A 27,199-nucleotide genomic window follows, 5' to 3' on the forward strand; every position below is an offset into this window, starting at 1 on the left:
AAACAAGCCATACAAATATCCGCCATGTTGTGGAGTCAACAGAAGTCTGAAACAGCATTATAAATATTCACTTAACTTTGATGATCTTCATCGGAATGCACTCCCAGGAATCCCAGTTCCACAATAAATGTTTGTTTTGTTCAATAAAGTCCATAATTTGTCAAAATACCTCTTTTTGTTCCCGTGTTTAGTTCACAAATCCAAATTCACGAGGCGCAGGCACTTAAGTCAAAAATGTTATATTGCAGTTCGTAGAAACATGTCAAATGATTTATAGAATCAATCTTTAGGATGGTTTTTAACATAAATCTTCAATAATGTTTCAACCGTATAATTCCTTTGTCTTTCACGGCCATGCACATGACTTAGCTCATGGCATTCTGCCCAACCTCTTAGTCAAACAGCTCGTATTTGCACCCCCTTCATAGTAGAAGCCTGAAACAAGGCTCTAAAGACTGTTGACATCTAGTGGAAGCCTTAGGAAGTGCAATCGGACCAAATTTCCACTATCTTGGATAGGCAGAGTTGAAAAACTACAAACCTCAGATTTCCTGGTTGGATTTCTTTTCTCAGGTTTTTGCCTGCCATATGAGTTATGTTATACCCACAGACATCATTCAAACAGTTTTAGAAACTTCAGTGTTTTCTATCCAAATCTACGAATAATATGCATATCTACGCTTCTGGGCCTGAGTAGCAGGCAGGTTACTCTGGGCAACTTTTTATCCAATCTACTCAATACTGCCCCCCATTCCCAAAGAAGTTAACAAGGGAACACTTCTTCTTTGCTCCTCCTCCACATTTACTGGATTGGTTGAACAGTGCAGAAGATAACCTCCCCCAACCGTTCCCCCCCCCCTTCTCGATAAAGGCCAGTATGTAGGAAAACTTTTATTTTTCCTCCTGCGTTAGCTTAGGCTAGCGCAGAGGGGTGAATGGAAATCGACTGTGGAAAATCACCAGCTCCTTTGTAGGCCGCTGTCACTTGCATGACTCCCTTCACTCTTAAGACCACTGATATGACTTAGCTTGTTTGCTAAACATGTGTAGTTATACATTTAAATGTTAGATGCACTTCCCTAGATTTAATTGCTTATCCACCAAACCCATGTTTTGAATAATTGTCACTGTAATCCGATATTAGCTAGTCATTTCCAAGTGTTGTACACCACCTCACTCCCCTGGTACTTCTGCCTTGCTCTCTGGAATCCTGTTATCGTAGTCTAATCATATTTATTAATGGAATCGGGCCCTCCATGCTGATCCCCTGACTAGCTGGAACCATGCGTTCATAATGGAGTCTGTTTATAAACGGCCAGGAGAAGGAATCCATCTTGCAGGTGAATTCCCATCGTGGCACTCTACACAGTTTTCCATTAAGGCCCCAGACCAGCTGCTCATTTAAACTGGACTCCTGATAGAGATGTGTTTGTGTGTGTTCTGCTGATTCAAGCTCCCTTGAGTGCCACACATTTCACACACAGCCCTGGCTCAGCATCTTGTGTTTAAAAAAAAAACATTTTTATTTTGCTCTCGGGTGCTCACATCTGCTCGCTCACATCTGTACTTTTTCGTGTGTGTGTGTGTGTGTGTGTGTGTGTGTCACAGAAAGAACCTCTAACCCATTTGGCTTATACTCCTGGGTGTCTGTCTGTGTAGTCTGTACACAGGCCTACTGTATTTCAATGTGTATCTGCGGCTGACTGATTTCACATCCTCTTGTTGTCCTGTGGCATCTGGACCTCTCCTCCATTGTCTAAGCAGCAGTGGGAGAGTGTCTCTTTCTGCCTGAAGCCCCACCAGTACAAATGGGACTTTGTCCGCTTCACACACATGCTTAGCCTTGCATTGAAGCAGTGAGTGTATTGGGTTCCCCAGCGTATTCTGCTCTTCCCAGCGTAATTCTGTTGTCTCCCTAGATGAAGCCAGTCTGTTTCTTCCATCCATACTAGAGAGTGAGTTATATTACAGTGGGTGCAGGCCAGAGCGGGCTGTCATCACCCCTCCATCCCCACCCTGGGATTAGACTGCAGTTGGTTGTGTGTTGGCAGCATCCCCCTCCATGGGAGGCATGGCAGTACTACCCAGACGGCTGTGGATGCAGCAACTGCCTGCTGAACAGGGATTCTATGTTGTCCCTCTCACAGAGTGATGATTTGGGATCCAAATTGAATTTGTCATCTGTTTATAGCTTTTCGAAAACAGAATTTGGATAATAGATAATGGTGAACCATTCAAAGGCTTTGTTCTCCCTCCATCAAAGCAGCCGTAATATGCTGTGTTTAATTGTCTCGGCAGGGGAGAAATCGATCTAGAACACATCTATAAAAAGGCTTTTATTTCCATAGAGATAGAAGCATCTCGTGTGATAATATGTAGCCTAGGATACTAGTATTGAGCGATTTAGTGCTTTTTGAAGTAGTTTCGGTTCAATTTTATATGTTTTTAAATATTTTGAAAAAAATGACATGCACGGACGGTTCTTTGGTTTGAATGCTGTAACACAGAATAAAACAATTATGTCCCATGATGGTAATAACTGCCCATTTCCGCTTATCACTTATTTACCATTTATTTGACTTTAGTAAACTACTTAAGTTGTGTATATTGCATTTGTTATGTTTGTCAACTTTATTTAATTCCATTCCAAGTCATCTCTAGAGCTGCTGCATATGCTGCCTGACAATGACTATTTTAGTAGTTTTTCAAAGTAAATAAGGCATACTTTTGTCACCGCTATCAATCACTTAGATCATGTATTTTCAGGTAGAGATACCTCGCGACTGCTCTCTATCCCTCTCGATCAACAGTCTTCGGTCTCTTCTCCCCCTCTCCGTCTGCCCCACACAGACTGGACAAGTAGATGCACAATGGATTATGGTCATTGTACTTAATTACCACGTTTGCCGTTTTCTGCTCAAAACTGTGTAGAATATTGGCCTGCTGTGAACTACAACTCCCTGCTATATCGCACAGTTCGGACTTGATCTGATTTCTCTCTAGAGAAACTGCACGCTGAGCTCACAGAAAAAACCCAGAACAAAATGAAATTCAAATAATTGACCGGACATGGTCAATTGGTTTAAAAAATAACGAACATTTTGCTTAATCACTCAGCACTACTACACAGCCACTGTATAAGGTGTATATCAAGCTTTCTGCTAAGTAGGAAGGAGCATTCGGGCTACATCTCTCTTTCCTATACATACGGTGAAGGCCCCCCCCGCTCCTACTTGCACTTTATTCATGGAAGTCCATGAAGCAGTAGATTGAGTTGTGGGTGTGTGTATACAATTATCATAGAATGACATTGAGGCAGCAGTGGGCCCTACTGGCTGTAGCCAGATATGATTTGAAACTGGGAGGCAGAGGAGTGTTTGCCCGAGTGGATGTCGCAAACACTCCGTGACACACATTTGTTTTTAATGATGTTGCCTCATTTGGAAAGGGCATCTGAGGTGCTGCCTTTTTTTGCTTGTGTTTTAAAATATATAGACCTACACGCTGCGATTCACCATCCAGTGGTTCCTTGTGTCTTTTTGCTCTGGATGAGGTCCACAGTTGGGAGAAGTCTCAGAGTGGAAGTCTTTGGTTCTGCTTGGAGTGCTCTCTCCCTAAAAACCAGACAGACACTGCGACAAAGCCTTTCACTAGCTCACAGAACTGGTCTTTTGTGTGTGGCTATCGATCTAATGCCTTTTATCTACTTGCCTAAGAGTTGAGAGGAGAGTGGTCACACACACACACACACACACACACACACACACACACACACACACTCTGCAGTCCAGGTGGATTCCATGGAGACCAGACTTTTCTAAGTCCCTCAGTGCTGCAGTGCGCTCTGGCAACCTGTTCCAGCCAGGAATAACTCCAATCTCAGGCCATGTCTCTCTACCATTGCCCTCTCTCCAATGCCTTATGAAAAAAGTATTATTTGATTGAAGTTCTGCATTGTGCTAATTGTCCGCAGCCAGCCCCCTTGGCAGAGAAGAGTGTCTGCTCTAATTTAAGTGTGGTGATTCTCCTCGCCCTGCTCTCAGCAGGCAGTCCACTACAGCAGCCTCTCCGCTCTCACAGGTACCAGGGAGTCACACAGAGAGAACATGCACCAATGGAGCCTGTGCTGTGTTCCCAGAGTGCAGTGGCTTGACTTTGCATGCGTGAGCCGCCTTATTCATACTCTCTGGCTGTCATGATTTTACTTATATTTCTTTGTAGCAGTGGAACACACTGCAGCTTTAAGGGCTGTGACTCACTGTCAGATATGTTCTCTGTATGTATTAGAGGTCGACCGATTATGATTTTTCAACGGCGATACCGATTATTGGAGGACCCAAAAAAAGCCGATACCGATTAATCGGACAATTTTTATTTATTTATTTAAAATATTATTTATTATTTATAAAGATATATATATATGTGTGTATATATGTGTAATAATGACAATTACAACAATACTGAATGAACAGTTTTTAAAATGTTTAACTTAATATAATACATAAATAAAATCAATTTAGTCTCAAATAAGTAATGAAACCTGTTCAATTTGGTTTAAATGATGCAAAAACAACGTGTTGGAGAAGAAAGTAAAAGTGCAATATGTGCCATGTAAGAAAGCTAACGTTTAAGTTCCTTGCTCAGAACATATGAAAGCTGGTGGTCTTCAATATTCCCAGGTAAGAAGTTTTAGGTTGCAGTTATTATAGGATTATTTCTCTCTATACCATTTTGTATTTCATAGACCTTTGACTATTGGATGTTCTTATAGGCTCTTTAGTATTGTCAGCCTAATCTCGGGAATTGATAGGCTTGAAGTCATAAACAGTGCTGTGCATCCCAGCATTGCTAAGAGCTGCTGTTTGCATGAATGCTTACGTGCCTGCTGCTGCCTATAACCGCTCAGACTGCACTATCAAATCATAGACTAAATTATAATATAATAAACACACAAATACGAGCCTTAGGTCATTAATATGGTCAAATCTGGAAACTACCATTTAAAAAAAAAAAAAAGTTTATTCTTTCAGTGAAATACGGAAGGAACCGTTCTGTATTTTATCGAACAGGTGGCATCCCGAAGTCTAGATATTGCTGTTACATTGCACAACCTTCAATGTTATGTCATAATTATGTAAAAATCTGGCAAATGAATTATTGTCTCTGTTAGGAAGAAATGGTCTTCACACAGTTCGCAACGAACCAGGCGACCCTGACTCTACTTGCACTGAACGCAAGAGAAGTGACACAATTTCCCTAGTTAATATTGCCTGCTAACATGAATTTCTTTTAACTAAATATACAGGTTTAAAAATATATACCTCTGTATTGATTTTAAGAAAGGCATTGATATTCATGGTTACGTACATTGGAGCAACGACAGTGCTTTTTTTTTGAGAATTCGCTTGTTAAATCATCACCCATTTGGCGAAGTAGGCTGTGATTTGATCATAAATTAACAGGCACCGCATTGATTATATGCAACGCAAGACAAGCTAGTTAAACTAGTAATATCATCAACCATGTGTAGTTATGTTAAGATTAATTTGTTTTTTTATAAGATAAGTTTAATGCTAACTCCTTACTGCAATCACGTAACAGGTGGTCAGCCTGCCACGCAGTCTCCTTGTGGAGTGCAATGTAATCGGCCGAATACCGATTTTATGAAAATTTGAAATCGGCCCCAATTAATCGGCCATGCCGATTAATCGGTCGACCTCTAGTATGTATGGAGCAGAGCTTAAATGTTATGGAGGATGGCTCATTAGCGGTTGAAAACAATTCTAGAGATTTATGCGACCTACTGAACTCGAGTCTGATTAGAGATAATTGGCACTCCATAAGATGAGACAAAAGTGTATGTGGAGATGACTGCAACAGGTGGTGGGCTTGTACAGCGATTTTGTGTGTGTGAGAGAACACAGTGGAGGATGCTGACTGTTCTTTCTCCTGAAAGATATACTACAAAGCAGGATCAGGCCCGTTTCAAGCTTGTCTTTCTAAAAAACTAAAGTTATTTAGAATATTCTGGCAAGTTAGCTGGCTAATTCCTTGATCTTGCTTTGTAATATACCACTCTAGTCTGATCCAGAAGCATGAGTCATCTAGCAGGCTGTAGGGGGAGCTCAGACACACACATGACTCATAGGGCTGGGAGATATATCACATACATTCAAATGAATGTTTGTTGAGATCGGTGTGGAAGAACTTGACTGGCCTGCACAGAGCCCTGACCTCAACCCTATAGAACACCTTTGGGATCAATTGGAATGCCATCTGCGAGCCAGGCCTAATCGCCCAACATCAGTGCCTGACCTCACTAATGCTCTTTTGGCTGAGTGGAAGCAAGTCCCTGCAGAAATGTTCTGACATCTTGTGGAAAGCCTTCCCAGAAGGGTGGAGGCTGTTATAGCAGTAAAGGAGGGGGTTGTTGTTGTTGTTAAGGTTCTTGCTCAAGGCCACAACAGCAGGAAATGCTGTATAATATAACACATGGGATCAGAGACCAGCAGCCTTCCATTGTCAATACCAGTGATAATAATGAATGTTATTTTGGGAAGTGGTTCCTTGCATCATACAACACAATTTTCAGTCACCTTTTGGCCCATGGTCAGTGGTGGAAAAAGTACCAAATTGTCATACTTGAGTAAAAGCCAAGATACCTTAATAGAAAATGACTCAAGTAAAAATCACCTAGTAAAATACCACTTGAGTAAAAGTCTAAGTATTTGGTATTAAATATACTAGAGTATAAATAATTTAAAATTGCTTATATTAACAAACCAGACAGCACATTTTTTAAATATAATTTACTGATAGCCAGGGGCACACTACTACACGCAGACAATTTACAAATTTAACCATTTGTGTTTAATAATCCGCCAGCTCAGAGATTGTATTGTATTTATTAGGGATCCCCATTAGCTGTTGCCAAGGCAGCAGCTACTCTTCCTGGTGACCAAACACAGTAAGGCACTTACATCATGTAACATTATTAAACCACTTTATATCTGCAATACCTAATGTATAATACCACCATACAATAATATTACAATGTACGTGTGTAGAGTGCGTGTGCTAGCGCTTGTATGCGTGTGTCTGTACCTTTGTTTCTTCACAGTCCCCGCTGTTCCATTTTTTAAATAAAAAAGAAAATCTGATTCTACAGCTTGCATCAGTTACCTGATGCAGAATAGAGTTTCATGTAGTCATGGCTCTGTAGTACTGTGCACCTCCCATAGTCTGTTTTGGACTTGGGGACTGTGAAGTATCCTCTGGTGTAGAGGTCGACCGATTTTAATTAGGGCTGATTTCAAGTTTTCATAACAATCGGAAATCGGTATTTTTGGACACCGATTTGGCCGATTTAAAAAAAAAATGTATTTATTTATTTTTAACATCTTTAAGTCAGTTAAGAACACATTATTATTTTCAATGACTGCCTAGGAACAGTGGGTTAACTGCCTCTTTCAGGGGCAGAACGAGAGATTTGTACTTTGTCAGCTCGGGGGATTCAATCTTGCAACCTTACAGTTAACTAGTCCAACGCTCTAACCACCTGCCTCTCATTGCACTCCACGAGGAGACTGCCTGTTGCGCGAATGCAGTAAGCCAAAAAACAATCAATCAATCATAATCACTAGTTAACTACACATAGTTGATGATATTACTAGTTTAACTAGCGTGTCCTGCGTTGCACATACTTGATGTGGTGCGTATCGTTGCTCCAATGTTTACCTAACCATAAACATCAATGCCTTTCTTAAAATCAATACACAGAAGTATATATTTTTAAACCTGCATATTTAGCTAAAAGAAATCCAGGTTAGCAGGCAATATTAACCAGGTGAAATTTTGTCACTTCTCTTGTGTTCATTGCACGCAGAGTCAGTGTATATGCAACAGTTTGGGCTGCCTAGTTTGCCAGAATTATACGTAATTATGACATAACATTGAAGGTTGTGCAATGTAACAGGAATATTTTGACTTATGGATGCCACCCCTTAGATAAAATTCGGAACGGTTCCGTATTTCATTGAAAGAATAAACGTCTTGTTTTCGAGATGATAGTTTCCGGATTCTACCATATTAATGACCAAAGGCTCGTATTTCTGTGTGTTATCATGTTATAATTAAGTCTATGATTTGATAGAGCAGTCTGACTGAGCGATGGTAGGCACCAGCAGGCTAATAAGCATTCATTCAAACAGCACTTTCCTGTGTTTGCCAGCAGCTATTTATGACTTCAAGCCTATCAACTCCCGAGATTAGGCTTGTGTAACCGATGTGTAATGGCTAGCTAGTTAGCAGGGTGCGCGCTTGCTCTGCAAGGGCCGCTGCTTTTGTGGAGCGATGGGTAACGCTGCTTCGAGGGTGGCTGTCGTTGTGTTCCTGGTTCGAGCCCAGGTAGGAGCGAGGAGAGGGATGGAAGCTATACTGTTACACTGGCAATACTAAAGTGCCTATAAGAACATCCAATAGTCAAAGGTTAATGAAATACAAATAGTATAGAGAGAAATAGTCCTATAATTCCTATAATAAGTACAACCTAAAACTTCTTACCTGGGAATATTGAAGACTCATGTTAAATGGAACCACCAGCTTTCATATGTTCTCATGTTCTGAGCAAGGAACTTAAACGTTAGCTTTCTTACATGGCACATATTGCACTTTTACTTTTTTCTCCAACACTTTGTTTTGCATTATTTAAACCAAATTGAACATGTTTCATTACTTATTTGAGGCTAAATTGATTTAATTTATGTATTATATTAAGTTAAAATAAGTGTTAATTTAGTATGGTTGTAATTGTCATAATTACAAATAAAAATCGTCCGATTAATTGGTATCGGCTTTCATTGGTCCTCCAATAATCGGTATCGGCTTTTTTTGGGTCCTCCAATAATCGATATCGGCGTCGAAAAAACAATCGTCCGACCTCTACTCTGGTGGCACGTCTTGTAGGGTATGCATGGGTGTCTGAGCTGTGTGCTAGTAGTTTAAACAGACAGCTCGGTACATTCAGCTTGTCAACACTTCTTACAAAACAAGTGGTGATGAACTCAATCTCTCCTCCACTTTGATCCAGCATATTATTATTGTTAGCGCTCCATGTACATTTAAGGGCCAGCCGTGCTGCCCTGTTCTGAGACAATGGTCTCACAAGTCCGTGTCTGTAACACCTGACCACACAACTGAACAATGGTCCAGGTGCGACAAAACTAGAGCGTCTAGGATCAAACTTGTTGAAAGTGGTGTTAAGGCAGGACGGCACTTTATTATGGACAGACTTCTCCCCATCTTAGCTACTGTTGTATCAATATGTTTTGACCATGGCATTTTACAATCCAGGGTTACCCCAAGCAGTTTAGTCAACTCAACTTGCGACATTTCCCGCAGTAGGGATGCCCAGGGATGTTCTCTTGATAATTGTGTGAATTGGGACATTTTTCCGGTCCTGCTAAGCTTACATAATGTAATGTGTACTTTTGGGTGTCAGGGAAAATATATGGAGTAAAAAGTACATTACTTTCTTTAGGAATGTAGTGACTGTAAACTCTCCTTCCAGACTCATATTATGTATCTCCAATCCAAAATTAAATCTAGACTCGGCTTCCTATTTTGCAACAAAGCCTCCTTCACTCATGCTGCCAAACATACCCTCGTAAAACTGACTATCCTACCGATCCTTGACTTCGGCGATGTCATTTACAGAACAGCCTCCAACACTCTACTCAGACTACATCCAATTTGCTATCCCAGTGCCATCTGTTTTGTCACCAACGCCCCATATACCACCACTGCGACCTGTATGCTCCCGTTGGCTGACGCTCACTACGTATTCATCGCCAAACCTACTGGCTCCGGGTCATCTATAAGTCTTTGCTATGTAAAACTCCGCCTTATCTCAGCTCACTGGTCACCATAGCAACACCCACCCGTAGCACGCGCTCCAACCGGTATATCTCACTTGTCATCCCCAAAGCCAACACCTCCTTTGGTCTCCTTTCCTTCCAGTTCTCTGCTGTAAATGACTGGAACAAATTACAAAAATCACTGAAGTTGGAGACATATCTCCCTCACTAACTTTAACTCTAACTTTTAACTTTAATGAGGGTTTGGCCTTCCCGGGATGTCCTTGTAGGTGCTTGCAAGCTGACTCCAGTTGCCAGTTGTGCTGTTTCCTCTGATACATCGGTGCGGCTGGCTTCCGGGTTAAGCAAGCAGTGTGGCAGGGCCGTGTTTCGGAGGACGCATGGGTCTCGACTTTTGCCTCTCCCGAGTCCTTACGATAGTTGCTGCGATGTGGTGAAGACTGTAACTACCAATTGGATATCACGTAAAAGTAAAACAATTATATATATATATATATATTATCCCAAAAAACGAGTGAAGTAGTACTTTAAAAATAATTTAATTAAGTACTTCACACCACTGCCCATGGTATTATGTTCTTTTTTTTGTGGAAAAGTGACTTGAGCTTTCGTACAAGTAAGAAAATGTGGCTAAAAAAGTTTGTCAAGCCCTGGAGTTTTTAATTTCCCATTGATGGAGACCACTGCTCTTGGAAACTTTCAACACTCTACAAATAGTTGTATACCCTTCCCCAGATATATGCCTTACTTGGACTTTATGGAATAGTTTCTGTTCTGACATGCACTGTCAACTGTGGGACTTTATAGAAACAGATGTTGCTTTCTAAATCACGTCCAAACAATTGAATTGTCCACAGGTGGACTCCAATCAAGTTGTAGTGACGTCTCAAGGATGATCCAAGGAAATTGGATGCACCTGATGTCAATTTGTAGTGTCATGGCATTGGGGTGTGAATACTTATGACGCCTTTTCACACTGCATTGTTCTTAATCCCGAGCTATCTTAGCCCCAGGCTAGACAGCCCTGAGCTAGTTTTGCCTGTGTTTACAAAAGCATTTGTTAACCCGGGGCTAAACTTCAGCACTTGTATAACAAAGCCCTGGGTTAAAAGACAAATGTGACACGCGACAAACATTCTATATCTGACAAGCGACCAATGTTATAAACAAGACATTTATTAACACATTCTGTCCTCTTGCTTCTGGCCTAGCATTTAATTTCCAATAGTGATGGTTTGTATAAACCTTGCTGTCTTGCCTGTCCAATATCGGAAACAATGTTCCACTTTTGAAATTCGATCTCACCCCTGTACAGAGAATGCTGTGAATGAATGAGACCTCAACTTTTCTGATCCAGGTGAAATCATGTGACAATATTATTATAATGGTTTTATGCAATTAAATGTCTGTCAAAAAGCGATGAAAGTGGAGAAAAATTGAGCATTTGCTGCCGTTCCAGCATTAGAGTTTGTAGCTTTAGTTGGCTAAGTGAGAAGACATTTTCCAGCCTTCATAGTCACCATTTTTGTTAGGCATAATAACCAATGTTATTGCATGGATGATTTTTGTCCTCAGATGAAAGGATTCAATAGTATGAATTTACTTATCAAAACAACGCGCAGAACCCACGTGTTAAACTCTTGCTTAGCCCCGGGCGAAAATCTCCTGTAGCCCAGGAGTCCGGATAATTTTAGCCCTAGGCGAAGATGCAGTGTGACTGCACCTTTGTAAATGAGAAATTATAACTAAAATGTTCTATATGTTTGGAAACATTTCTAAAAACATGTTTTCACTTTGTCATTATGGGGTATTGTGTGTAGATAGATGGGTGAGAAAATATATATTTAAGACATTTTGAATTCCGTCTAACACAATGTGGAATAAGTCGAGGGGTATGAATGCTTTCTGAAGGCACTGTAGGTACAATTTACTTGCATTGGATTTGTGCCACAACTGCTAAAAAGTTATCATTTCAAACAGTGGACAACAAAACCAAAGCATGGAGCACGGTTACATGCACATAAGACTTTTGTGGATATTCACATTAATATAATTGTTCCTTTAACATTTCCCTAATAATCCTGTTAACATCGACACGTCTCAAATCAGGTTACCTGATGGGACTTTTGATAGATGAAGGAAATCGCCAATCAAAATATGTTTTAACACGGTGACCATGTTATTTTTGCAAAAACTATTTGAGTCTGAGGTCGGACATAATCAATTTGTATGTGAAATGTATTTCTAAGATGCATTTCAGGTTTTCCACACTCACTTCACTCGCTCTTAAGGAGGCGGCTTGCGCGACTGGTGCTGGCACATGTGCAGATAAAATATACAGCTGGAACGCCGATTTCAAAAATAATGTTTTACATGTCCTAATAATTCAGAAGATTGCTCAGAAAACCAAGTTATTTTAATTGGCATATACTTACGTCGGCATGAGGTCATAATATAAGTAAGGTGTTTACTTGACTAATGGCATACTCTGACCTAATCTAATTATTAGTGAGCATGTAAACATACTCATGGATTGCTGTCATCCCTTGTCCATAGACTGATAAAAGGAGAAGGGTACACATTTTGTCATTTGGGTAAACTATTCCTTTAACATTGCGAGGGGGGATTCTAAAAAGAGAGAGGGGGGAAAAATGGAACAGCATCGTCTTGTGATCAGAACTTGGTAATATCAGGATGTAGGATGGGACAGAAACCTAACAATTTCCTTGACTAATGTTTCTGAACAGGGAAAAAAACAATCACGACATTCATTGGGAACACATTACAGGAAGAAACAATCCTTTGAGCTGCAGCTTCATACTACTTGTAAGACAGAGAACTGATACTGTATACTTGTGGGGGGTCCGTAGGTGGCTTTTGACTTTCTTTGGATTCCTCATATCTAACTCATTGTTAGAAAACAGTTTGTTCCTAATCGATTGTTAGTTACTATATTTATTGAATATTATATGAATCGTAGATATTAAAATGGCCAATTTGGGTGCAATCAATTAGCTTAATTTATGATATTAAATTGTGTTTCAACAAAATAATGTTGCAGAAATTCTTGTTTTATTTGGTTCTAACAGAAACATTTTCAGAATAATCTGAAGTGGTGGGTGTCGATTGTCTTTCTTGTGCTTCTTGAGGTGGAACGACCCTCTTTTATGTGTTGTCGGTCTGAGGCTTGGTGCAGATTAATGACCTGAACAGACTTCGACAGGGATGCTGTTCAGACCGTAAGGGGGAAGCAGGTAGCGGACAACGAAACGACTGGTGTCTAAAATCATCTCCCAGTGGAATCTCTGGGAACGGAGTAGAAGCACTCGCATTATATAGTCACGTAGCAGCGGCTCACTACTACAGCGACTTACTACAACCAAGGTGGGTTTTCTTCAAATCAACCCAGTTTTGGTTTCCTACTGTAGGTGATCCAGTTAGCTATGTGGTGGGGGTTTGGTGTTTTTTAATCTGCCGACCCGGCGCTGACCCCTTTCGTCGCCATGGCGACAGGCCCTCACTTGGGTACAGGCGGAGCATAGGAGGCTGGCTTGTTGAATTCCACTGCCGGCATGTTTGAGCACGCTGACACCGTTTCATAACCAGCACGGCAACCAGTGAACACTGTCAGGGGGGGGTGAGATGGGATGTGGGCAGTTGGTTGCCTGGAGACCGCCGCCAGAGAGCTCTTGCAGTGAAGAATCTCTCACACCATGCAAAGCCTGGTCACGGTGAAGTCTGACTAAGTCGTTTGTCTTTTGTTGTGTCCTTGTTGTCAGGAACATAAATTGTTGCTGGTCTATTCTTATTATTACTTTAAAAAAAAGTTATTCTCCCCACCACATCCATTAAAGCGTTTTACTAGAAACCGGCCAGTCACAGTTTGTCTGTTTGTGGTCAGAAGCATTTTGTCTTCCAGCCAGTTGGGATCCGTGACACGCTGTGCTCTCTTTCCTCTGCCTGGCCCTGCTCCATGGTGCAGCTCATCTCTGTTCCTCGGTAGTGGAGGTTCCCACTCGGAGGTTGGAGGAAAAACGGCTGGCTCCCAGCCATGCCAGCTGTTGGGCTGCTTGGCATAGGGAGTGAGGATTCTGAATGCCTCTGCTTTGTGTGGAGATGACAACAGATTGTGTGGACTCGTTCTGAGAACCCTAAAGAGCCTTTCCAGCTCCAACCCAGAGACACACCACCATCAGGGCAAGGGCGTGAAGAACCTAGGTTACAGTTCATATATGGTTATGCATCAGATGTATAAATGCTGGAGCCTACTTTGTCGCCAATCACCATGACTACAGATGTGCGGCTCCATCACCACTGTCACAATGACTGCTTGGATTCAGGCTTCCTTCCTCATGATCTCATGCATCATCACACTGAATGAGTGCGATCTAGGTTTTCAATTGAGAACTCTCCGTCATAGTCACTCTCTCTCTTTATATCCATGTGACCTCTACTTCAATGTTCAAGATCAATGAACATAAGCAAAAGGGGCAGAACAAGGTTTTCACAGTATTCTGCCTGCCTTCGTCGAGTATATGGTCCCAACTCTTTGATTTTATTTCCTGCTAATTTGCGGACCCTCCCTTGGCCCTCAGCTATCCATCATGCATTGTTTGGTGCTCTTGCTAGCTTTGACCTCCGCCTCATCCTGCTCCCACTCTGTGTGAAGGGGGTCTATGGGAAAGGCTCTCAAATCTCCCTCTGTCTTGCTGAATGAATTTAGACTCTGTTCACTGAGGGGAAAGTCACAGATCAGCCAAGAAATGTCTCCTCGCTGCACCAACTTCATCAAAACCTCCCAGCACCTCCACTTTCACTCTACTGCACCCCTTTCTCCTCCTCTTCCAGTTCTGTCATCTCTGCCTTTCTATTGAGCTTCTTTACCTTCTCTTTCTTGGTTTTTAATTTTCCGCTCCTTTTCTCCCTAATCTCTATCCACCCACTCTCATCCCTTGTCAGTCTTGCTCTCCCTCTCCTCCCTCTTTCCCTCTCTCTATGCACAGTGCTTTGGTGGGGATTTGGCGCGGCAGTAGCAGCTGTCTGCCACGCTTCGCCCCTCGCTGCTGCAGTCGAGTGCTCTCCAATCCTGAGGAGCCTCCTCCAAACCGCCCATCTCTGGAGGGCTCTAGCTTGGCCACACTGCTCTGGCCAGGCCCTGATCACTTACTGACTGCTCCTCTGCAACCCGGCGGGAGGACGGGAGGGAGGGAGATCCGTAGAGAAGATGACAGAAATGGAGGGATGTGCGCAGTAGAGGTGTAGGGAAGTAGGCAGAGGAAATGGGGGGATGGAGGAATCAATGAGGGGAATAAGCAGACAAGGGAGTTTTGCATCGTGTCCTCCTGGCTGAGAGTTATTCTGGCCGCGGCAGGTAAAGGTATAGATTGTCGCCTCAGACGGCCTTCGTAAACACATCTCGCTGTGATTCATGCCAGCCCACCCCCTGGTTTTAGGATACGTTTGCATGCCGACGCTAACATAGCTAATAATGAATGATTCATACTTGTCTAATCAGTTAATTATTAAATTAGAACCATCTGTAAGGCGCTGTGATCAAAGCCCCCTCGCTTCTGAAGCGCCGCCTCAGAGCGGCTTGGAATGAAAGGAGAGGCAGGACACGCACACAAACTTTCTTGGCTTGGTCTCCTGAAAGCCATTTGGCTGCCACTCTTTGCAGCATGTCACACACACTCCATTCTCATCCTTGTGAGACTGTCGTTAGCCGTCAGTGGCTCCCATGTCATGTGTTTGGGCACAAGTTGTTTACCTGCTCTGGTTTGTTCTGATTTATTTCCCCCATCTGCTGCGGAGATGCCTGGTGGCTCTGAGGCCAAGTGGAAATAAACAGGGCAGATGAGGTGCACTTCCTGTGTGAGCATGTCGCGAGCCAAAGCCCTGATTACCGCTCAATGGATCCCAGCAGCTGGCCCGTCCAGATAAAGATGTGGAAGAATGCGGATAAATATTTGTGTTTCTCTGTGTGAGTGTGTGTGGTAGTCTTAAGGGCTTTACACAGTCTATGCAAACGGAGCCGGCGGAGGTCCGTTTGTGTTGTGTTCCAAACATTCAGCCGCACAAATGTACTTAGAACTACGTAGAGAGGTATATGAGGCTCAGTTGGGCTCCTCCGGCCTTCTGGAGAAGTTCCTAGGTAGCCTGGGTGTGTGTCACTTGTTTGTGCCTGGCGCTTCTGATGCCTGTCTCCATCTCTCCCCTCTCTCCCTCTCAGCTGTGATAATCACAGAATTTTGAGTACTTGGCAGAAGCTCAGCTGTGTGGGTTTTCTCTTCTGCATTTCTCCTCCCTGAGGACTTTAGCATTCTACTTACTCTGCACAGTTGGGAAATTCATTGTCAGTTTTTATTGTTGACTGCTTATTAAAGAGAATAACCCCACCCCCCTCCACAACAAATTAAAATTCAGATCTCATGGGGTGGATTTCACGCTGATGCCTCTGTCTTTGTGTGGTTTTGAAAAGCTCTTGCTTTCTTTCACAGCGCTCAAACTCTCACGCCTGGATGTGTGTATGTATGCATGTGTGAAAGAAAATGGAATTCAAATAGTCTAGAGTCTACATATCTATCTCTCCTCTCCAATTTGAAAGGATTCATTTCAAAGGCAAACCAACAATGCATTTCTCCGGGCCCTCACTGTATCGTATGTCGTAGCTATGTTTTTGTTGTCTGGGAGTTAAATCAGAATGTCAGAGTGTGCATCTTAGCCTTCTGTGATCATCTGCTCGAACTAATAAGCCGATTAACCACACTGGAGAACAAGGGCCCGTAGTCTTATGATTGTCTGCTTGGTTCATCTTATGTATTATGAATCCGTATTTGTGATGGTGTTTGAATACCTTCACGCTGTAGACAGACACACTGGGGTAGCGATGGGAGTGTGATTGATTTCAGCCCTCCATTTCTGTGTTTTGTGAGCTCCTCTTCCTGCCCATAGCCAATCATATTCCTCCAGATAGGGATGGGGAGGAAACTGATCAGCTTTTGATGTTGGGCATGTCAATGAACCAGTATCACAAGTACTGAGGAGGATAAAACTATGAAAGGCAGAAAAGCGCTGGGGGCTTTTAGGTTGTTGTGCACCCTTTCCTCCTCTACTTTTAACCCCATGACTTAACCCAAGTCAACACAGCTTTCCCTTTTTTGTCAGTTCAACTCTCTCCTCTGCTCACGCTGGAAAGTTCTGCGTCTCTCCTCCTGTCCCTCCTGTTTTCTCCCTCTCTCTCTCCCTCTGTCTCAGTCCAGCTGTTGTGTTAATTGAGTCCCTGCTGCCCGGAAAGCAAAATAATGAGATGCCAGTTGGAACCCGAGACCCTTTGGCTTGTGGGAAATGTATTTCTCTAATTTGTCCATTTTAATTTTTCCCTCAGACTGCAAACACCACCTCCAATTGGTACACTCTCCTCTTGCTTCATGTAGTCATTTTCACCTTCCTCGAAACTTGGAAAACTCAAACTTTCATAAATGTTCCACCACTTCCTCGCCGAACCAAATGTTGTATTCTTTCCCAAATTGAAAGTAATTTTCTCCCACATTTCTCACCCTCCATTCTATCTCCCCTCTCTCTCTCGCAGGCCCTCGGATGATACTTTAGAGTTTAATTGCTGGAGCGTTATCTTAATGAGGACATGAAAGCAGGGAGCGGGGCTAGCGATAGGGCCCATTGTGTGGCGAGTCTGCAGCTCTGCCTGCCGTTATCTCTCCCTCTGCCTGGCTAGGCTTTGTTTGCCAAGGTACGCTATAAGGCCATACCAGACTGCCTTCTGCACTCTCACATGCAGCCCTACCCATTTAGTTTCTAGTTTTACACTTCAGAACTCTTCAAATAAATGTTCCTTTTAAAATACACAATGGCTTAATTCTCCCCTGATTGTCTCTGTGATGTTCAGGCCCTGCACTGTCATTCTACCATTCCCTTAAATGTTTCGTGTGTGTGTGTGTGTGTGTGTGTGTGTGTGTGTGTGTGTGTGTCAGTAGGCGGAAATGAACTGTTTGTTATTAGGCCAAGACTGGCCGTGTGTACTATGTGCATGCATGTGTGTTTGTGTGCGTGACAAATTGTCACGCCGTGCTTACCCCTCTGAAGCGTGAAGCACAGTAGGGGCCTGCTTTCTGCGAGGCCCAAACATAGAACTTTAATTTCCTGTGGCAGATAGGACTGGAACAATGGGAGGGGGAGGGGGGCTGGGTACACTGGGGGTGAACGATAACGGCGAGAGACAGGCTTGTGCGTTGGCGGATAGTCTGAGAAAAAAATATATGGAAAGGAAAATAAAGGACTGAATTCCGTCGTTCTTTTTACGTCAGGAAAAAAAAGCAGATCCCTCTGCTGGCTGTTTCCTCATGAACCCCTTTCCTTTATCGCTCCCCCCCCCCCCAACTGCCATCTTCCCCATCTCGTTCCATTCTCTGTTTCCTCTTACCAGGAGCAAGGAGGAGCCGTTCATATTTGTCTCTGAAACGGGAGAGCAGAAGAACAGAGACTCATTAGCGTTGGCTCGTTGGTATTTATTGCATTGTTCGTCTGGAGCAGTTTTATAATGTGCAGCTAATTAAGCACCATCAAGCTGCACTGCGTGTGTCTGTGTGTGTTTGTTGGTTTGCAACCCCCCCATTAATAGAGGCATAAATCAGTCCTGAATCCGTTGGTTTCCGTGGATATCCCTGTGGAGCAGCGGGACACAGCTGTGGACTCTCCTGCTGGATCCCCGGTCCTGGCTGCATCACTGCCCCACAGCCCAATGTCTCCTTATTGCCTCTTAAGTTGTTTGTTTGTTCTTTCAGCCTTTTATCCATTTCTAGATTTATCCTTTTTTTATTATACAAGTGAGTCAATAGCTTGTCACTGAGTGTCTGGGGGGAAACTGATTATGCATTGTAACATGATGTTCAAGTGGTAGAGTGTTCAATAACCTAGCCATACGTTAGATTCACACAGCCCTGTATTGAAAGCTATGTTTGCGTGTAAAGCTCCATCAAACAGTCTAGTTCTGCTTTGATTTGGTCCATAGTCGGAACCTGTCCATTGTCAGTAGTCTGCCCTCTGTCTTTCCACTACCTCTCATGTGTTTGGCTTGAATGGATAATAGACCAATATTTTCTTACTGCAGAAAGTAAAGTCCCTTTTCTATGACCTCACTGATTTCTTTACGTCTCTCGCAATCATTCCCTATTTCAGCCTTACAGCAATGAATCCATATGTAATCATCCGTTTGAAAAGCCTGCGTGCCTGCGAAGTGCTATACTTCCTTCCACCTTTTGGTTTGCTCTAAATAAACTCCTGCAACTTGGAGAGATCTTGTGCTGTTGCTGTAGAAATGAATAATTCTAGGGAGTTTTTCTAGGGAGTTTTTCCTAGCCACCGTGCTTTTACACCTGCATTGTTTGCTGTTTGGGGTTTTAGGCTGGGTTTCTGTACAGCACTTTGAGATATCAGCTGATGTACGAAGGGCTATATAAATAAATTTGATTTGATTTGATTTTGAATAATTACTGTGTGTGGAGCTATTCTACCCAGGTTCTGTCGCCCTTGGAACAGCATGTTGAAATGTTTGTTTTTGAAGCTACAGTCTGTAGAATAAAGTGTGGGCAGAAGTAGAATCAGAAAGCCAATAACTATGAGCACTGAAATGATTTGTTCTATCGTTTTTTTTTAACTGAACGTCATCTCTCCTTACCCGTGGATCTCTGCAGAGTAGATCTCAGTAGTCCTTGTGGGTTGTTGGGGAGTAGTAGTCTGCCCAGGAGAACTGTGGGATTTGCAGTTTACACAGCACTTGTACTCCATTCACCACAACAGAGCCCAGCACTCCCCTCCCATACAGTACTATTGAGATGGCCCCTGTGTCCCCATTAGCCCCTGGGAGATGGGCTACATGTATTAATCCTTGTTACATCTAATAGAATTGTCAGCCCTTTATCTCACACAAATCATAAATCTTACACTGTTTGCTGGTCCCATCCCTGACAGAAAACACTGGACTTTGCACTTTTACCATGTTATAATTTCCGGATGACACTTTGTATTTATTCTTCTGGTCCTGTTGTTTGGTGTGAATGTGCTTTGCTCTGAGTGTGTGTGTATTTGGCTGTGGTTTCCATGACAACTGCGGGCTGTCTTCCTGCTGCTGTCTCCTGTGTCCCTTTGAGGGTGGTTGACATTTTGTAAGCGGACAGAGTCTACAGAGTTAAGCTATACGACACAGAGAGAGTCTGCTGAGGGTCGTTCTATGTCATTTCAGCAAGCCATGACACCCACTATCTCAGAATGTTCCAAAACCTTTTCTGAAGTTTGAAACATAAGATTAGCATTCCTGCAACATTATTTTGTTAAAATCTAATTTGATCTCAGAGAAATTAAGCTAATTGATTGCACCCAAATTGGCAATTTTTTAAAAAAATTATCGGATTCATATAATATTCAATAAATATAGTACCTAACATCCAATTTGGACGAAACTTTTTTTTTAAAGAATGAGGAATCCAAAGAAATGGTTAAAAGCCTCCCACCCAAACCACGAGGGTACAGGATCAGTTCTCTGTTTGACAAGTGGTATGGAGCTGCGGCTGAGGGTACAGGATCAGTTCTCTGTTTGACAAGTGGTATGGAGCTGCGGCTGAGGGTACAGGATCAGTTCTCTGTTTGACAAGTGGTATGGAGCTGCGGCTGAGGGTACAGGATCAGTTCTCTGTTTGACAAGTGGTATGGAGCTGCGGCTGAGGGTACAGGATCAGTTCTCTGTTTGACAAGTGGTATGGAGCTGCGGCTGAGGGTACAGGATCAGTTCTCTGTTTGACAAGTGGTATGGAGCTGCGGCTGAGGCTACAGGATCAGTTCTCTGTTTGACAAGTGGTATGGAGCTGCGGCTGAGGCTACAGGATCAGTTCTCTTTTTGACAAGTGGTATGGAGCTGCGTCTGAGGGTACAGGATCAGTTCTCTGTTTGACAAGTGGTATGGAGCTGCGGCTGAGGGTACAGGATCAGTTCTCTGTTTGACAAGTGGTATGGAGCTGCGGCTGAGGGTACAGGATCAGTTCTCTGTTTGACAAGTATAATATATAATATAATAATATATGCCATTTAGCAGACGCTTTTATCCAAAGCGACTTACAATCATGTGTGCATACATTCTACGTATGGGTGGTCCCGGGGATCGAACCCACTACCCTGGCGTTACAAGCGCCATGCTCTACCAACTGAGCTACAGAAGGACCATACTTGTGGTATGGAGCTGAGGGTACAGGATCAGTTCTCTGTTTGACAAGTGGTATGGAGCTGAGGCTGAGGGTACAGGATCAGTTCTCTGTTTGACAAGTGGTATGGAGCTGCGGCTGAGGGTACAGGATCAGTTCTCTGTTTGACAAGTGGTATGGAGCTGCGGCTGAGGGTACAGGATCAGTTCTCTGTTTGACAAGTGGTATGGAGCTGCGGCTGAGGCTACAGGATCAGTTCTCTGCTTGACAAGTGGTATGGAGCTGTGGCTTTGAGTGTTTCTTCATCCTATGTGATGTATTCTCTGAATTTGGTGATATATATATTTTTCCCTGATCAGAGAAGTTAGTGATTGAAGGTTGTTATCCTCATGGCCCATCCTACATCCTGATATGACCAGGTTATGACCACTAGATCAGTGGTTCTCAACTGGTTTTGCCTCGGGACCCAAATTGAACCAGGATGTCTCAATCGCGAACCAATATTGACCTCGTGAAGAATCGCCAAATACAATCTAAAACTTTTTTTAATGCTATATTGATAGTAAATGTATCAATTATATGACACGGGAACAACATTCCCACCTCTCTCATTGTCAATAATGACATTTTTCCTATATTCTTGATTGTGAATGTCAGTAAACTCACTGGCTTGAGAGCACCAAATCAACAAAAAGAGTGCTGCTTATTAGCTCTACATTGAAATGACTGATTTGAAGAAAAAAATATCAAAATGATAAAATTAAGTTCACTATCATTTCTACACACTTTCTACCTTGTTTAAGTTGTTTAAATTCAGACTGAAATATTTTTACTCAGATACCCGCGACACACTCAACCTCCCCCACCAGTTGAGAATCACTGCACTAGATGGTGCTGTTCCTGCTATTACTTGATGTTTTTAAAGAATCACCCACCCACGTTAAAGGGGATAGTTCAATATATTTTTGTATTTTGGGTGGTTTCCTTACCCTGTAAGCAGTTTACGGACAAGGTACGACAGCAACTCATGCTTTGGTTTTGTTTACCTGACCAGTGTTTCAAATGTTAACTTTTTAGCATTTGTGGCACCAATGCAAGTCAATGGTACCTACAGTGGGGTACAAAATGAACGATACCCTTGATAAAGATGAGCAAAAAGGACTGTATAAAATAATTAAAATACTGAGCTATATTGTATGCTCATGTTTTTGGGGAAATTATATTATTTTATACAATCAGGGCATAAAATTTACTTTTTGGTCCACCAGCCACAGGGGCAGGTAGATAAAAAAAAAAAAAAATATATATATATATATGTGTACCAGACTCAGATTTTTTCCCCCATTTAAAATATTTGATGCATTGTAATGTTTCTAAAACAATAAATATATTACTAGTACGAAGTATTGTGGTATATTGTTTACTTACATTTTGTGAGCTGGGTATTTAAAAATATACATATATATCACAGTTGAGACACTCCGTTAAGGGTGGGATGTTACTGTGATTTTGCGACTTGTCATGTTTGTACCTGTGAGATTGAGTCTAACTAGTTGAAGCGTTGTATTCCCTAGCAGTTGAAAGTCAAACATAGAAAAACAACCTAGTTTGTGAACAAACCCATCAGAAGTGTGCATGGGCAAATAGCTCTATTTTCATGTTACCCAAAAAATGCGAACGCCTGGAGTTTGCTAAATAGCATTGGCACTTGGATTGGAACCTTTGCTTTAGTCAGATGACTTAAATTGCTCTCTTTGGCCATGCACAAAACTGGTGAATCTTGCGTCAAAACGAGAATGCATGAGCAGAAAATATCCCCATACCTACTGTAAAATATGGAGGTGGATCTTCGATGTCCTGGGGCTTGTTGTTGGGATCTTCGAAGTCCTGGGGCCCTTAAGTCCAACGGCATTATGAACTTCACATAGAACCAAGATATTTTTGCCGAAAACTTGACCATAACCCCAAACACACATCAAATCCACAAATAAATAAATTGGCCACAAAATCAACATTTTGCAATGGCCATCTCTGTCTGGACTTAACTTTTGACTCCTACCTTTTTTAAATGTTTATACATTTTACCCCCTTTTCTCCCCAATTTCGTGGTATCCAATTGTTAGTATGAGAGCGGTAATCCCTACCAGCCAAACCCTCCCTAACCCGGACGATGCTAGGCCAATTGTGCGTCGCCCCACGGACCTCCCGGTCGCGGCCGGCTGCGACAGTGCCTGGGCGCAAACCCAGAGTCTTTGGTGGTACAGCTAACGCTGCGATGCAGTGCCCTAGACCACTGCGCCACCTGGGAGGCCCGACTCCTACCTTTTTGAGAAAAAAAGTATTGTTAAAGTTTTGCCCTAGTAAAAAATGTATTTAATTCCCCCCCCCAAAATTATCATACAGTATATCTCTGTATTTTAATTATTTATTTTATACAGTCATATAATTTAATGTTTTATTGTAGTGTTTCTTTATTACAGTCAGCTTATCTTTATCAAGGGTGTCAATTTCGAACCCCACATTTTCGTGCTTTGTCTCTCAGTTCCGGTTGGTCCTTCCCTCTCAGTGACCTCATCGTCTGAATATAACAACTTGCTGCACTAACATCAACACTTAAGAGAAACTTGAGACTTATGCATTAACTTTGCAGATGATCAAATAATACAGTAGTAGGAGCATAAAAAACAGATCTTGTCTCAGACATTTGTCCTAGATGTTGTACTTAAAGTAGAGGCAATGAACTGAAGAAGCCCAGCAAAGGCATCATGTTTTAGTGTTGATGTCACCAAAACATCCTAGTAAATTTTCTTGCCCTGCTGCTTTTTGAGGCTGCAGCAATCATCCCCGATGATCTCGCACCGTTATTACGGCAAAAGCTGCAAACCCACTTTGGGTCTTATCACATATTTGGCTTGAAATCCATCTTGTGTGATGAATGTGACTTTTCAGACCTGAACCAACTTGCACACTGTGTGTGACAATTGTTTCTGTGAAAATGAGCTGATTGTGGCATAACATAAATGTGCCTTCATATTGGGCAAGCTTCGGTAGTAGGCTACCTCTGTTTATAAAACAACTCATACTTTTCTTTCCCACTGAATGCTGCAACCCTGGTTTATCTGCTTCCCCCTCTCCCTCCTTGTGGCCTCCTTTCTGCCTGCCTGCCTGGTGGTGGAGGGATGGGGTAGTGGGTGGAGAACGGGGGCAGATGGAGGTAGGGGGCCAGAACTACCTGCTGCGTGCCATTCAGCTCACACAGACCCAGTAGTGTAGCCCACAGAACGCCAGCATCCAGCAGCTTAGCCTTCACCCCTTGCCTCTCCACACCCCCTGCTCTCAATCCTCTATCTCTCTCCCTCAGCACCTCCCATGTCTACTCTATTCATGTCTGAAAGGAAATTGGCTTACACTCCGTCCTTTATAAGGTGTGATGTGTTGTGGTTCAGGATTGAGAGCAGTTTACTGCCGTTGCCTCACGCTAGCTTTCTGTGTCTGTATGAACCAATGATTTATATACACACACACACACATACACACATACATACATACATACATACATACATACATACATACATACATACATACATACATACATACATACATATATATACACACACATACATACATACACACACACACATACACACATACATACATACATACATACATACATACATACATACATACATACATACATACATACATACATACATACAAACAAACAAACAAACAAACAAACATACATACATACATACATACACTAGATGATTGACGGGGTGATGTTTTGAAGCCGCTGCGCCACCATTTTGGCACTCCCCCACCATTGTAAAAAAAAAAAAATGTTTTGTCTACATTTGTTTTTGTCCCTTTAATTATATTAGACACCTTAATGCATACTTTTATATTATCAGATAAACAAACAAAATACAAATTTTAAATGACATTGTCATTAAAATATGGTTATCTGAGAGTACTAATGATAGTGGGCCCACTATAATAAAAAAATACTTTAAAATACTTTTTGTCATTGAAACATTTAAGATACTGTAGAATTCTATTAATTCCGATGGAGGACTGCTTCTTCTGAGGAGTGCCAATATGGCCGACCGGTGGCTTCAAAGCCTCTCATTGGCCAATACAAAGCATCTGCAATCCATGGTTTATATACATCATTGATATGAACAGATGCTTGAGGCAATGAGCTAGGAATCTAAGATGTTAGGAGAGGCTACAGGTGCTTTTGAAAACCATGTGTGTTCACATAAGTAGCAAGCTGGGGCATTAGCCTGTCTACTGGAAGGCTTAGCAGCCAGTTACAGTTACGTATGAGATCGATGGAGAATGTGGCAGCGAGGGGCAAACTGGGACAGAATGTCTGCTTCTCTGCTTGGTGAGGGCTGGATCAGAGAATAGATGTCCTCGGACTTTAACCAGTTTTATCATGTTAAATTTGCTTTGGTGTTGTATCCCTTCTCTCTCTGACATTAGCTCTGGCTGCAACTTCACTCTGATCTATAGTGCCCTTCATCACGCTGTTAGAAATTGCCATGGAGAAAATGATAGCGATGCACAATATTTATTTACAGCTCTGTGTGTGTGTGTTTACAGACTGCAAATGGATTTTCCCTCATTGTGCCTGAACTTTTCTCATTGGCTGTTTTCATTGGAGCTGAGCGTAATGATTTCTGTGCCTGCATTAGCATGAGAGGAAGAGTGCCTGGCTGTCAGCTCATAGATGTCACCTCATGAACCTTCTGTCCGCCTCCGCTTCTGGATTCTGAAATGAATGCAAAGGGCAGAGGAAAAAATGCCCCCCACCCCCCTTCTCTGCTGTGGCCAGTACATGACTATGCTAGTGCTGCTCACTGGCGTAGATAACGGTTAGCCTTAGTTATTCAAATTAAGCCAACATTAACTTCTCACTCTCCCATGTTTGCCATTCGATTCAAGCTAAGTAGTAGAGAGCTGTCATACCATTAGGGGAGAGCATTAAATCTTACATCTGCTTCCCCCTGGCCTATGGTGTGGTCTGATTTATTAGGCTTCTGTAATTCACCCTGAGGGCCTCAGGTAGAATCCTGCTCCTGAGTCATTACTAATCTCTAATACCTGCTGCCCGTGTCCCCACCCACCTCCCCTTGTATGTGCCGTATGGCTGCAGAGTGGAGCGAGGGAGAGGAAAAAGACAGACAATAGGATTAGCAACACCATCCCCAGCCGGGCTGAATGGGATTCTGCTGTCGCACCGTTAATTGGCAGATATAATCATTAAGCCATGAATAAGATTTGCAGCGGCTTTAGTGGGTAAACAATAGGACTAGGAATCGCCAGGGACCTCACGATACGACATTATTAGGAAATGTATTGCGTTTCTCACGATTCTATATGCATTGCCAGTGTTTTCCATTAGCGTTGGCTAATCAGCCGTTTACACACTAATTTTCAGACGGCTACATTTTCCACTTTATATTAACTAGGCTACTTTTAATTTAAAAGTTTAAATTCGCTAGTCCGTCGAGCCCTCTCCCGCTAGAATGAACCATATGCATCTTCTAGTGATCTATTGATAGTGTCTTTGCTGGTCAGCCACAAAGTGAGTGATAACATGGAAACGCAACAGAGAGGAAAAGGCGAAATGAGAGGTTTCACTCTCCAAAATCTGTCCAAAATATGGCCAATGCATTTTCTATGGGCTTATTGTGGACCTAAGCCTGCCTTTGGGACAACAACTCCCATTGTTGGGGCGGAGACATGAGCATCTCGTTATATACAGAGCTCTGGTTGCTGTTGAATTTCTTTACACTTAGGGAGAGTGAGCATGATGCTCGTGAATTTGCACGGTCCAAGTATTGAGTGGTAACGATGAGCCTAAATCCAATAGCCTAATTATTGTTTTCTGACACATTTGTATATTTTTGTGTGTTTCAACTGTGTGTTGATTGACAACTGAACAGCAAGTGGTGCCTAGTTCCTTAAAGGCGTCAAACAGACTGAATAAAGTGGATCTCCTGTATCCCTTGCCAGCGTTGTTATATAGTGTTTCGGATATAATGACGACTATGGCACCGTAGAGTCCCTACGCACACGTACACACACTTGTACATACAGTGCATTTGG

General features: G+C 42.5%; 1 protein-coding gene across 7 annotated transcripts in view; it reads left to right on the top strand.

Annotated features, from left to right (window-relative positions):
• The window catches only part of LOC118369680 (bifunctional heparan sulfate N-deacetylase/N-sulfotransferase 2-like), a 180,734-nt gene that overhangs the window by 30,843 nt on the left and 122,692 nt on the right, over positions 1 to 27,199 (top strand). Inside the window, exon 1 of one of the 7 annotated variants that reach the window (XM_052498531.1) lies at positions 17,604 to 17,622. The exons of the other annotated variants lie outside the window; for them this stretch is intronic. The gene's annotated coding sequence lies outside the window, so the exon portion shown is untranslated. Of the gene's footprint in view, positions 1 to 17,603; positions 17,623 to 27,199 lie in introns of those variants that run through there. 7 annotated transcript variants of the gene reach the window in all.

The sequence above is a fragment of the Oncorhynchus keta genome, chromosome 36, assembly GCF_023373465.1.
Source record: "Oncorhynchus keta strain PuntledgeMale-10-30-2019 chromosome 36, Oket_V2, whole genome shotgun sequence".
Classification (NCBI taxonomy): Eukaryota; Metazoa; Chordata; class Actinopteri; order Salmoniformes; family Salmonidae; genus Oncorhynchus; species Oncorhynchus keta.